Raw genomic sequence first — 14,195 nt, forward strand, 5'->3', positions numbered from 1 at the left:
CTTTTTCTTGAAAAAGATACTCATGGTCTCGCCAGCTGCTGCAAGGATCAGGCCACAATACAGACCTCTGCAAGTAAAGAGACTCTTCCAAGAAGTCAGTTGTCTGTTGCCCACTTCAGATTCATAAGAATAGTCATACGGGGGTAGACCAATGGTTCATGTAGCCCAGCATCCTGTTTCCACAGTGGCCAATCCAGGTCACAAGTACATGGCAGAAACCCAAATAGTAGTAAAAACTGCATGCGACTGATCCCAGGTTAAGTAGTGGCTTCCCCCATGTCTGTTTAAATAGAAAACTGTGAACTTTTCCTCCAGGAACTTGTCCAAACCTTTTTTAACTCATCTACGTTAACTGCTGTTACCACATCCTCTGGACAATGAGTTCCACAGCTTAACTATTTGAGTGAAAAAAAATTCTTTATTGATTTTAAAGGGGAGTGTAGTTAGAGCTACAGCCTCAGCACCCTGAGGTTATAGGTTCAAACCCCATGCTGCTCCCTATGACCCTGGATAAGTTACTTAATCCTCCACTGCTCCAGGTACATTAGATTATGAGCCCACCAGGACATATAGGGAAAATGCTTGAAGTACCTGCATGTAGACCGCTTTGAGTGTGATTGTAAAACTACAAAAAGGCAGTATACAAGTCAAAATCCTTTTCCCTAACTTCATTGAGTGTCCCCCCTAGTCTGTGTAATTTATGATAAGAGTAAAAGATTGATTCACTTGTACCCTTTCTACACCACTCAGGATTTTGTATAACTCAATATCTGCTCTTAGCCATCTCTTTTCCAAGCTGAAAAGTCCCAATCTCTTGAGCCTTTTCTTATGAAAGAAGCTCTGTCCCCTTTATCTTGGGTTGCTCATCTTAAAACTTTTTCTAATTCCACTATATGGTAAGATCAGGCCTGCACTAACTCACCCCCTCTTTTACCAAAGCATGATAAAGGTTCTTATGAGCAAACTTCTTGTTGACACTGCTCCCACACACTCATAGAGTGTCAGGTGCAGCGCAGGACATAAAGCACCCTGTCTAGCACAGGTTGGCTGGGGTGGGGGTGGTGATGTTTATGTGTAAGAGAATACAGCTACAGTCGGACAGCATTAAGGTTAGTGACACGCTGTTCTCTGCGTTAGTAAACATTGCACAGAACGGGGCCTGCCTGGCAGAGCTAGGTCCTAGAAAGACAGGAAATCCGAAGCAGACAGCTCATCTCCTTCAATGTTACCCCTCTCTCCATCCTCATCCCATTTCCCATCTATGCCATGCACTCTTACCAGCGGTACTGGCTTGGCTTTCTCCAGCTGAGGAGGAGGAGGCCTGCCTGCCAGAGCTGGGTCCTAGAAAGAAAGACAGGACCTCTAAAACAGAAAGTCAGCTCATCTCCTAGTAGTAGGTGATATAGACACAGAGATACCTCATGGGTTTGTGAGCTACACACTTCATTCCCAATCCCCAGGTTGTGCTTGCTTGCTTGCTTCTCACTGACCATCTGGCAATTTTTGTGAGGAATGAGCACATAGTCCAAGACCCACGGTGACCTCTGACATTTCACACCTCCCCCACCTACCTAGCAAAACACCTACTTGCACTGCACTAGGTGCAGCTGTGGTTTCTCACACCCAACTTAACTGGGTTAAGTGGCACTATGTAAGGACAAAGTCCACAGTATGTGAGAAGGATGGCTTGCTAACCCCCTACTATATAGTATTGACCTAAAAAATGTCAGCCCCCCACCCCCATTGCAGTACCCTGAATTTGGGCTATCAACATAATTCTCTCCATCTGCTTTTTTCTGCAGTGACTCTCTTTTAGGCCCTTAACCCTTTCAGGACCAAGGGACATATTTGTCCCATAACTTTAAAATCCTATAAATTTTGATTGGGATAGTCTACAGTTCTAAATTTGATATGTACGGATTCCATATGATACTGCCTTTATGTAAACAAACTGGTTCCGACATTCATTCATTAGCGTCGTTGCCAGATTGACGAGAAGATTCACTTGCCACACTGTCCATAAGCCAAAAGTGTGATTTAAAAAAAAAAAAAAAAAATGATATTTCACAAAAAAAATCAATTTTTTGGCATCTGCAAGCCCTTTTTACCATAAAAATGTCGTCAAAACCACAAAAATTGGCCTACGATCCTTATGGTCCTGAAAGGGTTAAAAGGTACCAATCATGACACGATTACAACTCTGCCCCCATTCCCAACTACTCGATCCCTGTGCAAAATTGAGTGATAGGTGAAGACATCTATAAAGCATGGCTGTTCTAACAAGATGTACAATATTCATACCTAAGGTGACCATATGTCCTGTTTTGTGATGAATTTTCATTCAAACCTGAATGCCAAATAAATTCTATTTGATTTTTGAAAGCTTACCTGTGGTGTGCCATTCTGACTGCTATAGACTAGGTAAGCCCACCACTACAGGAACTTTCTCCTACTTGGGGAAGCACGCCGGGGCTATATTGTGACCGTGAGCCAGTCCCTGCTGTACCCTAAGGGACAGCCACGCTACAGTACTTATATCATTTAATTGTAATGAGTGCTATTTATTGTACTAATTGCTGGTTAGCCTGTTGCACTTTATGTTGGCTTTTAAAAATGAATAAAGATTTATATTAAAAGAAAAGAATAGCCTTACTGGGTCAGACCAATGGTCCATCAAGCCCAGTAGCCCATTCTCACAGTGGCCAATCCAGGTCACTAGAACCTGGTCAAAACCCAAGGAGTGCTACTGATCCAGGGCAAGCAGTGGCTTCCCCCATGTCTTTCTCCAGGAACTTGTCCAAACCTTTCTTAAAACCAGCTACGCTATCTGCTCATACCACAACCTCTGGCAACACGTTCGAGAGCTTAACTACTCTCTAAGTTAGGGGTGTCAAAGTCCCTCCTCGAGAGCCGCAATCCAATCGGGTTTTCAGGATTTCCCCAATCAATATGCATGAGATCTATTTGTATGTACTGTTTTCATTGTATGCTAATAGATCTCATGCATATTCATTGTGGAAAACCTGACTGGATTGTGGTCCTTGAGCAGGGACTTTGACACCCCTGCTCTAAGTGAAAAAAAAAATTTCCTCCTATGGTTTTAAAAGTATTTCCTGTAACTTTGAGTGTGCCCTAGTCTTTGCAATTTTTGATGAGGTAAAAAATTGATCCACTTGTACCCATTCTAATCCACTCAGGATTTTGTAGACTTCAATCATATCTCCCCTCAGCCATCTCTTTTCCAAGCTGAAGAGCCCTAACCTACTTTATCCTTTTTCATAGCACACTCTAAAACAGTGTTTCCCACACCAGTTCTGGAGTACCTCCTTGCCTGTCAGGTTTTCTGGATACCCCACTGAATATACATGAGATTGATGTGCATTGTATGCAGATCTTTTTCATGCATATTCATTGTGGATATCCTGAAAACCTAATTGGCAAGGAGGTACTCCAGGATTGACTTGGGAAACTGCTCTAAAACGAACCTCAGAAGAGCTGTTGAAGTGGTCAGCCTAGATTAGTTATCTGAGATGTTTTATTCTGTGCCTCCCCCTCTCCACTTTTATTTTTTTCCCAAATTAAATAGCAGCAAGGGATGCCCCTATACACTGAAAATTATAATTTCCTCAAAAATTGATGTCACAATATAGATGACTCCTGGTGACCTCTGAACAAAATAAAACTGGAAAAGGCTCAGGCTGTGGTTGGTTGACTGTGTATCTGTCGAAGGAAGCAGGCAGTATCTGAGAGAAGCCCCTATTACTGCCAGATCATTTGTCATCTGGATTCTATCACTGAGGTAAAGTGACGGATATTCTGGCTCTTACTCTAGGCCTACTTTAAGTGTTAGTGTAGTTCTGTGTCCTTCAAGCAGCGTTCCTCAGAAACCTCTGTGAGCACCTTTGAAGGGTCCAAGTGATTTTATTTATACAGTGGGAGAAGGGAGAAAGATTTGGGGATCCACAAAATTTCACAGTACAGTTTATTATTGTAGGGTTTTTTAAGCAAAGCAATAATAATTTTTTCTTTTGGTACAAAAGTAAGAGAAAAATGTTTACTTCATAAACATAAAAAACTGTTGTAGCAATGTACAATAATGATAAAATTATATGTAAGCCTTCACTGCTGTTACTTTCTGACAAGATTCCTGATCCCCTAAGACACTTGGATGAAACATCTTGCCTCCCTTTTTTTTCTCTTTGAATTTAATCATCTCATATGTGCTTTAACTTAACATCCAAATAAGAATGTTTCTTTTTTTCCTTCTGTGTTACTTACTGAGAGGCAAGCAATTCCAGAATATTTGTGCTGCACCCCTGACTTCTATGAGCTATACAAAGTCTGCCATACCCAAGTTACTGAATCGAACTGTACATGGTACAGCACTACTGTCTGAATAGTTCCATGGAGATTAATTATTTTTTTAAATCTCTCTGTAGTATAATTTCATAGTGCACAAGGAAGGAGGATTTTTAAGTTCCATTCCCTATGCCAACTTAATATTATGCTGGGATGTGTTAAGAGTATGTTATATCTTGTATGTAAGTAAATGTGAAATTCTAACACATTACTCAAAATTAGGAAGACTACCTTTGAAGTAATATATTCAGTTTAGATATTATTATAACTTAATTTCATATATTTTACACTGTAAATTACTTTCATAGATTAAAAATCCATCAGTACACATTTAAGGTCCAACAAGCCCCGTATCCTGTTTCCCACAGTGGCCAATTCAGGTCACAAGTACCTGGCAATATTTTTATGTGCAGAGAAGGTGGGTAAACTTTCAAATAGTGAATTTACCTGCATAAAAATTCATTTACCCAGAAAAAATATTTTTGGGAGATTACCCTCATTGGTGTAAATTATACATATGGTGCTGAAAAATCAGTGCTGAAAAAAAATGTATGCTAAGCATTATCCTTTAAAGCAGTGCCTCTCAAACTGTGTGGCTCGACACAGTAGAAACATAGAAAGATGACGGCAGAAAAGGGCTACAGCCCATCAAGTCTGCCCACTCTACTGACCCACCCCATTAAGTCTGAGTGCTGATGACCTAGTTCCTTAGCTCGACCCTCGTAGGGATCCCACGTGGATGTCCCATTTATTCTTAAAGTCAAGCACGCTGGTGGCCTTGATCACCTGCACTGGAAGTTTGTTCCAGTGATCTACCACCCTTTCTGTGAAGAAGTGCTTCCTGGTGTCACCACTAAATTTCCCTCCTCTGAGTTTGAGCGGGTGCCCCCTTGTGACCGAGGGTCCCTTGGGAACGAATATGTCGTTTTCCACCTCGACACGACCTATGACGTACTTAAATGTCTCAATCATGTCACCCCTTTCCCTGCGCTCCTCTAGAGTATAGAGCTGCAATTTGCCCAGTCTTTCTTCGTATGAGAGATCCTTGAGTCCGGAGACCATTCTAGTGGCCATCCGCTGGACCGACTCGTCTCGAAGCACATCTTTACGGTAATGGGCCTCCAGAATTGCACACAGTATTCCAGACGAAGTCTCACCATGGTTCTGTAAAGTGGCATTATGACTTCAGGTTTGCGGCTGACGAAGCTTCTCTTGATACATCCCATCATTTGCCTTGCCTTGGATGAGACCTTCTCTACTTGTTTGGCAGCCTTCATGTCTGCACTGATGATTACTCCCAAGTCTCGTTCTTCTGAAGTCCTAGCTAGTGCTTCTCCATTCAAGGTGTATGTTCTGCATGGATTTCTGCTGCCGAGATGCATGACCTTACACTTCTTAGCGTTGAAGCCCAGCTGCCATGTCGAGGACCAGTTTTCCAACGTGATCAGATCCTGCGTCATACTATCCTTGAGATTGCTTTCACTTACTATATTACACAGTTTGGCGTCGTCGGCGAACAGTGCTACTTTACCTTGAAGCCCCCGGGTCAAGTCCCTTATGAATATGTTGAAAAGGGATGGTCCCAGAACTGAGCCCTGCGGCACTCCGCTAGTCACCTCCGATGTCTCAGAGAGGGTGCCGTTGACCACCACCCTCTGAAGTCTTCCACTCAGCCAATCAATGACCCATGCAGTTAGTTTCTCACCTAACCCCATCAATTTCATCTTGTTTAATAGTCTATGGTGCGGGACACTGTCAAAAGCTTTACTGAAATCCAAGTACACTATGTCCAGAGACTCCCGAGTCTAGCTTTCCTGTCACCCAGTCAAAGAAGCTGATAAGATTGGATTGGCATGACCTGCCCCTAGTGAATCCATGTTGACAGGGATCCCTCAGATTTCCCTCATCCAATATCGTGTCTAATTTACCTTTAAGTAGAGTTTCCATGAGTTTACACACTATCGATGTGAGACTCACTGGCCTGTAATTCGCAGCCTCTGCTCTGCAACCCTTTTTGTGCAGAGGAACAACGTTGGCTGTTTTCCATTCCAGGGGGACTCTCCCCGTACCTAGGGAGAGATTGAAGAGCATGGCTAACGGTTTCACCAGAACATCGCATAGCTCTCTGAGCACTCTTGGGTGCAAATTGTCCGGTCCCATGGATATAACTGCTCAGACAAGCATCATTCTTTGACATGATTGGTCCTTGAAAATTAGTGGCAAGTAATTTTTTATTTTATTTTTTTTTTAAATGCAGTAGTTATCCTAACTTGAACAACAAAGCAATCAAGACTTTGTTACTATTCGGATCTTCTTATCTGTGCGAGCTGCAGATGAAATGTGTGTTTGTTGACTATTGAGTCATATTTTGAGGTAATTTGTACTCTAAAATGAGCACATCCATCACATTGATTGGCAATTCTAGTTGATCTACTTTAATTTAATCATTGTTACAATTACCCATATATAGCTTAAAAACTTTAAATAATTTAATTTTTTGTTGGTTTTGCAATTTTATAATTTCAATTATAATGTGCCGTGAAAAACATTTGTTCCGTTTTTGAGACACACTGCTTTAAAGAGTATTCTGAGTTGGGCACTATTTATAGAATACACTTACTGCTGGGATCTGTGGCAACGTTTTAGGCATGGGAATTTACACCAACTTAAACTGGGTATAGTTCCCCACTCCTAACTTATGCACAGATCAGGTGTATTCTGTAACAGTGCATGCAAATTATTGGAACACTGGTGACCTGCCCATGCCCCTCCTATGGCCACACTCAGTTTATGGATCCTCACACTAGAATTTATGCACACCTTTTTATTGAATATACCTAAAATGATGTATGCATAAATTCTAATTAATGCCTATCAGTGACGAAGTAAGAGGGACGGACCGCCCTGGGCACCATCTTTGTAAGGGGCGCTGGTGCCTCTCCTTCCTCATACCTCTGCAAATGTTCACTGGCATGAGAAGCATCTTCCATGTGCTGCTTGCGCTGGCCTCTGCTTCTTCTGACATCACTTTCTGGTCACAGTACCAAGATGTGACATCAGAAGGGAGCCAATGCCAGCGCAAACAGCAGCTGGAAGAAGTTGCTCATGCTAGTGAACATTTGCAGAGGTACAAAGGGCAGGAGGGCGCCCAGTGGTGAGGAAGAGTAGGGGGGCACACAGCACGGCAGTGCCGGGTATCACCTCCCCAGGCGCTAACCTCCCTCACTGAGCCACTGATGCCAATTAGTGCTGTGTGATGTAGTGAGGGTGCAGTTTAGCTGACTGACAGCAGTAGGAGCTAAACTGCCTAAGCAAGATCTGAGTCAGAGGGCAGGACTCAGAAAAAAGGAAGGAAAGTTAAAAGTAGAGAACGACATGGGGACAAATTTTTCCTCATCCATGTGGGAGCTCATATCCCATCCCATCTCATCGAGTTCTTTTCCTATCCCTGCCCTATTCCTGCAAGCTTTGTCTTCATCTGCACAAGCCTCAAACACTTTAAAATCATAAGTGTTCGAGGATTGTGCAATTAAGGCAGAGCTTACAGGAATGAGGCAAAGACAGGAACAGTGACAAAACTCACAGGGACGGGACGAGGAAATTGAGTTCCTGCGGGAATGGGGAAAAATTTGTCCCCATGTCATTCTCTAGTTAAAAGCTCTGGACATGTGTACAATCAGGGACATCCCACAACAAGAGGCCCTTTCAGGGGGCACCTGTTGGCTGCAGTACCTAGGGAGAGCCTGAGAAACTAAACTTAAACTTTATATACCGGATCTTCAACCAAAGGAAGCTCGAAGCGGTTAACAATAAGTTAAGAAATAAGCTAAAATACAAATGTTTAGCAAATAGAAAGGTTTTTAAAGATTTACGAAAAGATTAGAAAGAGCTAGGACACCTCAAAATTAAAGGAAGTTCATTCCATAATTGGGGAAATTTAAAAGCCAGAGAAAGGCTGAAATTCTTGACTCTAATTCCTTTCCTAGAAAGGAGGGAAAGTTTAAATCGTTGAGTGCCTCTCACATATGAAAATCTATAAACATTCCATAGAAGAGAAACAAGAGGAATAAAAATACCATATAACATTTTTAAAATAATACATATACATTTAAACTGGATTCTGAGATAAACCAGGAGCCAATAGAAATTCAAAAGTAAAGGAGTCATATGGTCGAATTTGTTTTTTCCATAAATCAACTTTGTAGTGGTACTCTGAATCAATTGATCTTTGTGATGCCAAGATAAATAGAATTACAATAATCTAGCTGAGATAGTATAATTGATTGGACCAAGACAGAAAAATGACGTTGATGGAAAAGAGATCTAACCTTCCTCAGCATTCATAAACTGAAAAAACATTTTTTAACCAGAGAATTTATTTGATCCTTAAAGGTAAGGGAAGAGTCAAAAAGTATTTCCAAAATCTTGGAGGAGAACTCAATTTGTAGGGAGGCTCAAGAATTCAGAAGTACAATGGAAGGGAGATAGTCCAGTTTTGGGCCTAACCACAAAAGTTTAGTTTTGGCTGCACTTCATCTGAATAGGCATAGCCCAAGTTTGAAGTTTGGAAGTACAGTGGTTTATTTTAAAAATTAAATTTGTAATATTTGAGTCAATCTCGATCAATATAAAGATATCATCCTTATAGGTAGAAAGCATTTCCCAAGCTGACAACTTATAAATGTTCAAAGTCGTCATATAAAGATTAAACAAAATTGGGGAAAGCAGAGAACCCTGGGGAATCCTGCAAGGAGGCTGCCAGGAGTTAGAAATATTACTGGAGTTAGAAATATTAACTGAGTAAGATTGAGACAGTAAAAATTTAGAAAACCAGACAAGGACAACCTGATTAAGTCCGATATCTGAAAGTAATTGGAGCAGAATATCATGATGTACTACATCAAACGCCACGGACAAATCAAACTGAAGCAAAATTGAACATTTATTTTGTAGTTGTAAATGTTGGATTTTAGAAATTAGAACGAAGTCCATATTGAAAAGGTTGAAGTAGTGAGAATTTCTCCAGAAAATTAGTAAGTTGACCAGCTACAATTGATTCTAGCAACTTTGTCAACAATGGTATATTGGCAATTGGTCGATAATGAGAAGGAATAGTAGGATCTAAATCTGATTTTTTTTTTAGGAGGGGAAGGAGTGTTATTTGCTATATATGGATTGTGCGCCTCAGTGACTGTGTCCATAAAGAGGGACCATGCTTGCTCTAGGGTATTTACAGTGCTTATCCTCTTCCTCACCATGACTCTCATCCCTTCGTAGTTCCTTTTTCAGAAGTTCAGTGCCGTGGCAGTCATTTTTTGTTTCTGTGTCTAGGTGGAAGTGGATCATGTTGTAATCACTGTTTCCCAGCGTTCCTTCTACTTCTATTCCTTGTGCTGGTCCTTGTAGTCCATTTAGAATTAAGTCCAGAATTGCATTTCCTCTCATATTTTCCATGACAAGTTGTTCCAGGAAACAATTGTCTACAGCAGGGGTCTTCAAAGTCCCTCCTTGAGGGCTGCAATCCAGTCGGGTTTTCAGGATTTCCCTAATGAATATGCATTGAAAGCAGTGCATGCATATAGATCTCATGCATATTCATTGGGGAAATCCTGAAAACCTGACTGGATTGCAGCCCTCAAGGAGGGACTTTGAAGACCCTTGGTCTACAGCATCCTGGAACTTGGTCTCCCTACTGCAGCTGGAGTTGCCTAGGTTCCAATCTATCCCCGGATAATTGAAGTTGCCCATGATAACTGTGTTGCCTCCCTTCCATTCATGTTTAATTTCATCCGTCATTTCTTCATCAGTCTCTTCGGACTGCCCTGGAGGTTAGTAGTAGATGCCGATTTTCGTATCCGTTCCATTTGTTCCCGGTATTTTGGCCCATAGAGACTCTACCTTAATATTCGTTTCTGGTATGTTCTCTCTGGTAGACTTGATTCCCTCTTTTATGTATCGGGCAATACCCCCACCTTTTTGTCCTACTCTCTCTGCGGTATAGCTTGTATCCCAGTAGCACAGTGTCCCAGACGTCCTCGTTCCACCTTGTTTCCGTGATGCCGATGATGTCTAGGTTATCTTTTTGTGCCATAGCTTCTAATTCCCCCATTTTATTCCTTAAGCTCCTTGCATTTGTGTACATACATTTAAGTTTGCAGCCTGTTACTTTCTTGCACTTCCTTCCTCCTTCTGTCTCCCTCGCTTCTGTCCCTTTCGATCCATCAGAATTTCTATCTTGCCTACGATCTGGTGAGTCTTCCCTGCAATTTTCTTGCATGGTATCCTCTGGGTATACCATTTCTCGAACCATCGACTCTTGGTCAACTGTCTGCTTTCCCCTTCTTAGTTTAAAAACTTCTCAATTTCTCATTGATGTTGCTTGCAAGTAGCCTTGTTCCGTCTCCGCTGAGGTGGGGTCCATCCTTCCTGTATAGCTTGCTCTTCCCCAGAATGTCGTCCAGTTGCGCACAAAGTGAAATCCTTCCTCACACCAGTGCCTCATCCATGCGTTGACTGCTTGCAGTTCCGTCTGCCTCTTCCCATTGGCCCAGGGTACCGGCAATATCTCCAGAATGCTACCTTCAGTGTTCTGGTCTTCAGCTTCCATCCTAGCATCCGGAACTGGTCTTTCAGTGTTTCTCTGCTGTAGTTCCTATTGCTCACGTTGTTTGTCCCAACATGGATCACCACTGCCATATCTCCCTCTTCTGCACTGTCGATGATCCTCCACCTTGGCTCCTGGTAGGCAGGTCACCAGCTGATCCTTTCTTCCTCCCGCTATGTGGCTGTTGACTTGTTGGATGATGGAGTCCCCCATGATGATTGCTGTCTTCTCTGTCTTCTCTTGTCTCTCCAGCCGCAGGTCTGTGTCCTCGTACATCCATCTGTCTAGCCGCAGCATTGGCTTGCACTGGACTCGTCTTCCTGAGGGTTCTCTCCGCTGTGTCCAGGTCCTGCTGCTGTGTCATCTATTCCTTTCCTGTAATTGTCCTCCAGGTGGTCCTCACTCACTGTAGGTGTATCTTGGCAGTTCCTCTGTTTGTGATTTTCCACAGCCTCTCTGTATGCCTCCTTGATGAACTTCTCTAACTCCCTGACTTCTTCCTCAACGTTATTCTTTCATGAAGGTTTCTGTCTCTCTGATCTCCTCCTCAAATGCTCAAAGTGCTTCCAGTTCTTGTACTCTGACTTGCTTCTTCAGGCCCTCCAGTTCCTCGCATTGAGTGCATACATAAGACTGCCTCCCAGAGAGAAGGTAGTCATACATATGACAAACGGTGCAGAAAAATGGATAGCTCAACATCCTGCTTCTATCTTCTGCTTCCATTGCTGTCTGCTTGCCAGTCTGTAGTCTGAAGTGGCTTCTCCTTGTTTCCCAGGTCTTCTATGCTTCTTGATCTTTCCTATATGCCTTCTCACGCTGCATGTGAGTTATGTCTATGTGTTGTCTGAAGTGGCTTCTCCTTGTGTAGGAATCTGTGTGGCATCATTGGTGTTGTTACTGTGCAGTCCCTCCCCTAATTATATACCTGCTACTCCTGTTTCTTTTGTGTATGTCCTCTGCGTCTGCTGTGCTTGTTATCTGCAACTGCTGTGTTTGTTTATCTCCTGTTTGTGCCTGTCCTGTTATCCTTGTGGTACTTGCCTGTGTAGGTGTCCTTCCCTGGTGTTTCTTCAGTACAGTGACTTGTCCCTTCTTAAGGTCCTTCGCAAAGGCACTCTCGCTAAGGCGAGCGCGTTTGATGTTCGCCTTCACACGCCGAATGGCTGAGCGCCGTTTGCCCCTTCCCTTTTAAGGGGAAGCTCTGGATCTGTGGATGACGTCGGAGGGGTAGGTGGAGCTACCTCTCGCTGCTGCTTCCTCCTGACTCCTCTTCTCTCTGCCCTACTCTCTCCTGCTTGCCTGCCTCCTCCTTTCTGCCCAATTCTCTCTCCTGCCTGTCTACCCTGCTCTCTGGGCACTCTAGATTTAGACAGGTGATCACCTAAAATTTGACATATGGTGTCAAAAAGGGGGGTGCAGAAATGGGGGGAGAGGCATTCCTCAGTTAGGTGCATAATTATAGAATAAGGGACATCTGCTTCTAAATTTAGGTGTGAGTTTTTGCACCACATTTTTGTGGTGGTCACGCCTAAACTTAGGTGCAGCTCCTGGGAATAAGCACTAGTCTATAAATGGTACTTAGCTTTATGCATTACATGACTCAAAGGAGAAAACAATATATACAAGTAGCATACTGTTTGTATGAGACTGTTGGTTGTACTTTGAGGTTTTTTTCTCCACTATTTTTGGAGTTAGTTTTCAGGTCCTGAGTGAAGTACTTCCCATTTGCCACCATATTACAATATTTTCTGTATTGGTTTGTTGCTTAACTTTATACACCATTTATAGAATAAGAACATCATCGGGCCCAGTAGCCCATTCTCACGGTGGCCAATCCTGGTCCCTAGTACCTGGCTAAAACCCAAAAAGTAGCAACATTCCATGCTACTGATCCAGGATAAGCAATGGCTTCCTCTGTCTTTCTCAATAACAGACTATGGACTTTTCCTCCAGGAAATTGTCCAAACCCTTCTTAAAGCCAGCTACACTATCCGCTCTTACCACAACCTCTGGCAATTAGTTCCAGAGCTTTGTGGAAAATTTCTTCCTCTATTTTCCTGTAACTTCATTGAGTATCCCCTAGTCTTTGTAATTTTTGACAGAGTGAAAAATCGATCCTCCTGTACCTGTTCTACTCCATTCAGGATTTTGTAGACTTCAATCATATCTCCCCTCAGCCATCTCTTTTCCAAGCTGAAGAGCCCTAACCTTTTTAGCCTTTCCTCATACGAGAGGAGTTTCATACCCTTTATCATGCGTGAGTACCTGATTGTAAAAACCGCTTCGATAATCTTGATAGGCGGTATATAAAAACCTAATAAACTTGATCATCTTGGTCGCTCTTCTTTGAACCTTTTCTAGTGCCGCTATATATCTTTCTTGAGATAGGGACACCAGAATTGAACGCAATACTTCAGGTGAGGTCACACCATGGAGCGATATAGAAGCATTATAACATTCTTAGTCTTGTTAACCATCCCTTTTTAAATAATTCCTAGCATCTTGTTCATTTTTGGCCACCGCCACACATTGGGTGGAAGGTTTCATCATATTGTCTGCAATGACACCCAGATCCTTTTCTGGGGCAATAACCTCCAAGGTGGACCCTAGCATCTGCTAACTCTGATTTGGGTTATTCTTCCTAATGTGCATCACTTTGCATTTGTCCACATTAAATTTCATGTGCCACTTGGACACCCAGTCTTCCAATTTCCTAAGGTCTGCCTGCAATTTTTCACAATCTGCATGCATAATCTTGATAGGCGGTATATAAAAACCTAATAAACTTGAAACTTGATCATCTTGGTCGCTCTTCTTTGAACTTGAAATGACTTGAAATGAAAACTTTCAGTTGCCCATCCCTAGTAGGAACTGAGCTGAAAACCCTGATTTTGAATTCCTAAAGGTTATCAAAGTTCAACTTCAACTTTATGAGAACACATTTCAAAACTGTTTGAAAATCATCTCCCTTTAACAAGGCTTGATGAACCTCTGACATTTCAGATCATGCAAGAATGTAGCCACATTACGAGGCTCTCAGGCTTTTTGGGAGTAGGTTCTTTTAAGTAACATGGTGGTTTATATAGTATATTGGTGTGGTAACGTATGCTGGTTTCGCACAGGAAGGCCCAGCAATTCCCAAGAGCTGACAGATAGCACGACTTTGAGGGACAGCTCCATGTTGAGTCTTTTGTCTGAGTTTTTCAATACATATTGTGACTGTTGTTTACCT

The 14,195-nt window shown here is 42.4% G+C and overlaps 1 protein-coding gene across 1 annotated transcript in view; it reads left to right on the plus strand.

Annotated features, from left to right (window-relative positions):
• The first annotated feature begins 3,683 nt into the window (after window positions 1-3,683).
• LOC117368307 overlaps window positions 3,684-14,195 on the plus strand; it is a 94,533-nt gene continuing 84,021 nt past the window's right edge. The window contains exon 1 of the mRNA XM_033961883.1: window positions 3,684-3,799. The gene's annotated coding sequence lies outside the window, so the exon portion shown is untranslated. The remainder of the gene's footprint in view (window positions 3,800-14,195) is intronic.

This window comes from Geotrypetes seraphini, chromosome 1, assembly GCF_902459505.1.
Source record: "Geotrypetes seraphini chromosome 1, aGeoSer1.1, whole genome shotgun sequence".
Lineage (NCBI taxonomy): Eukaryota > Metazoa > Chordata > Amphibia > Gymnophiona > Dermophiidae > Geotrypetes > Geotrypetes seraphini.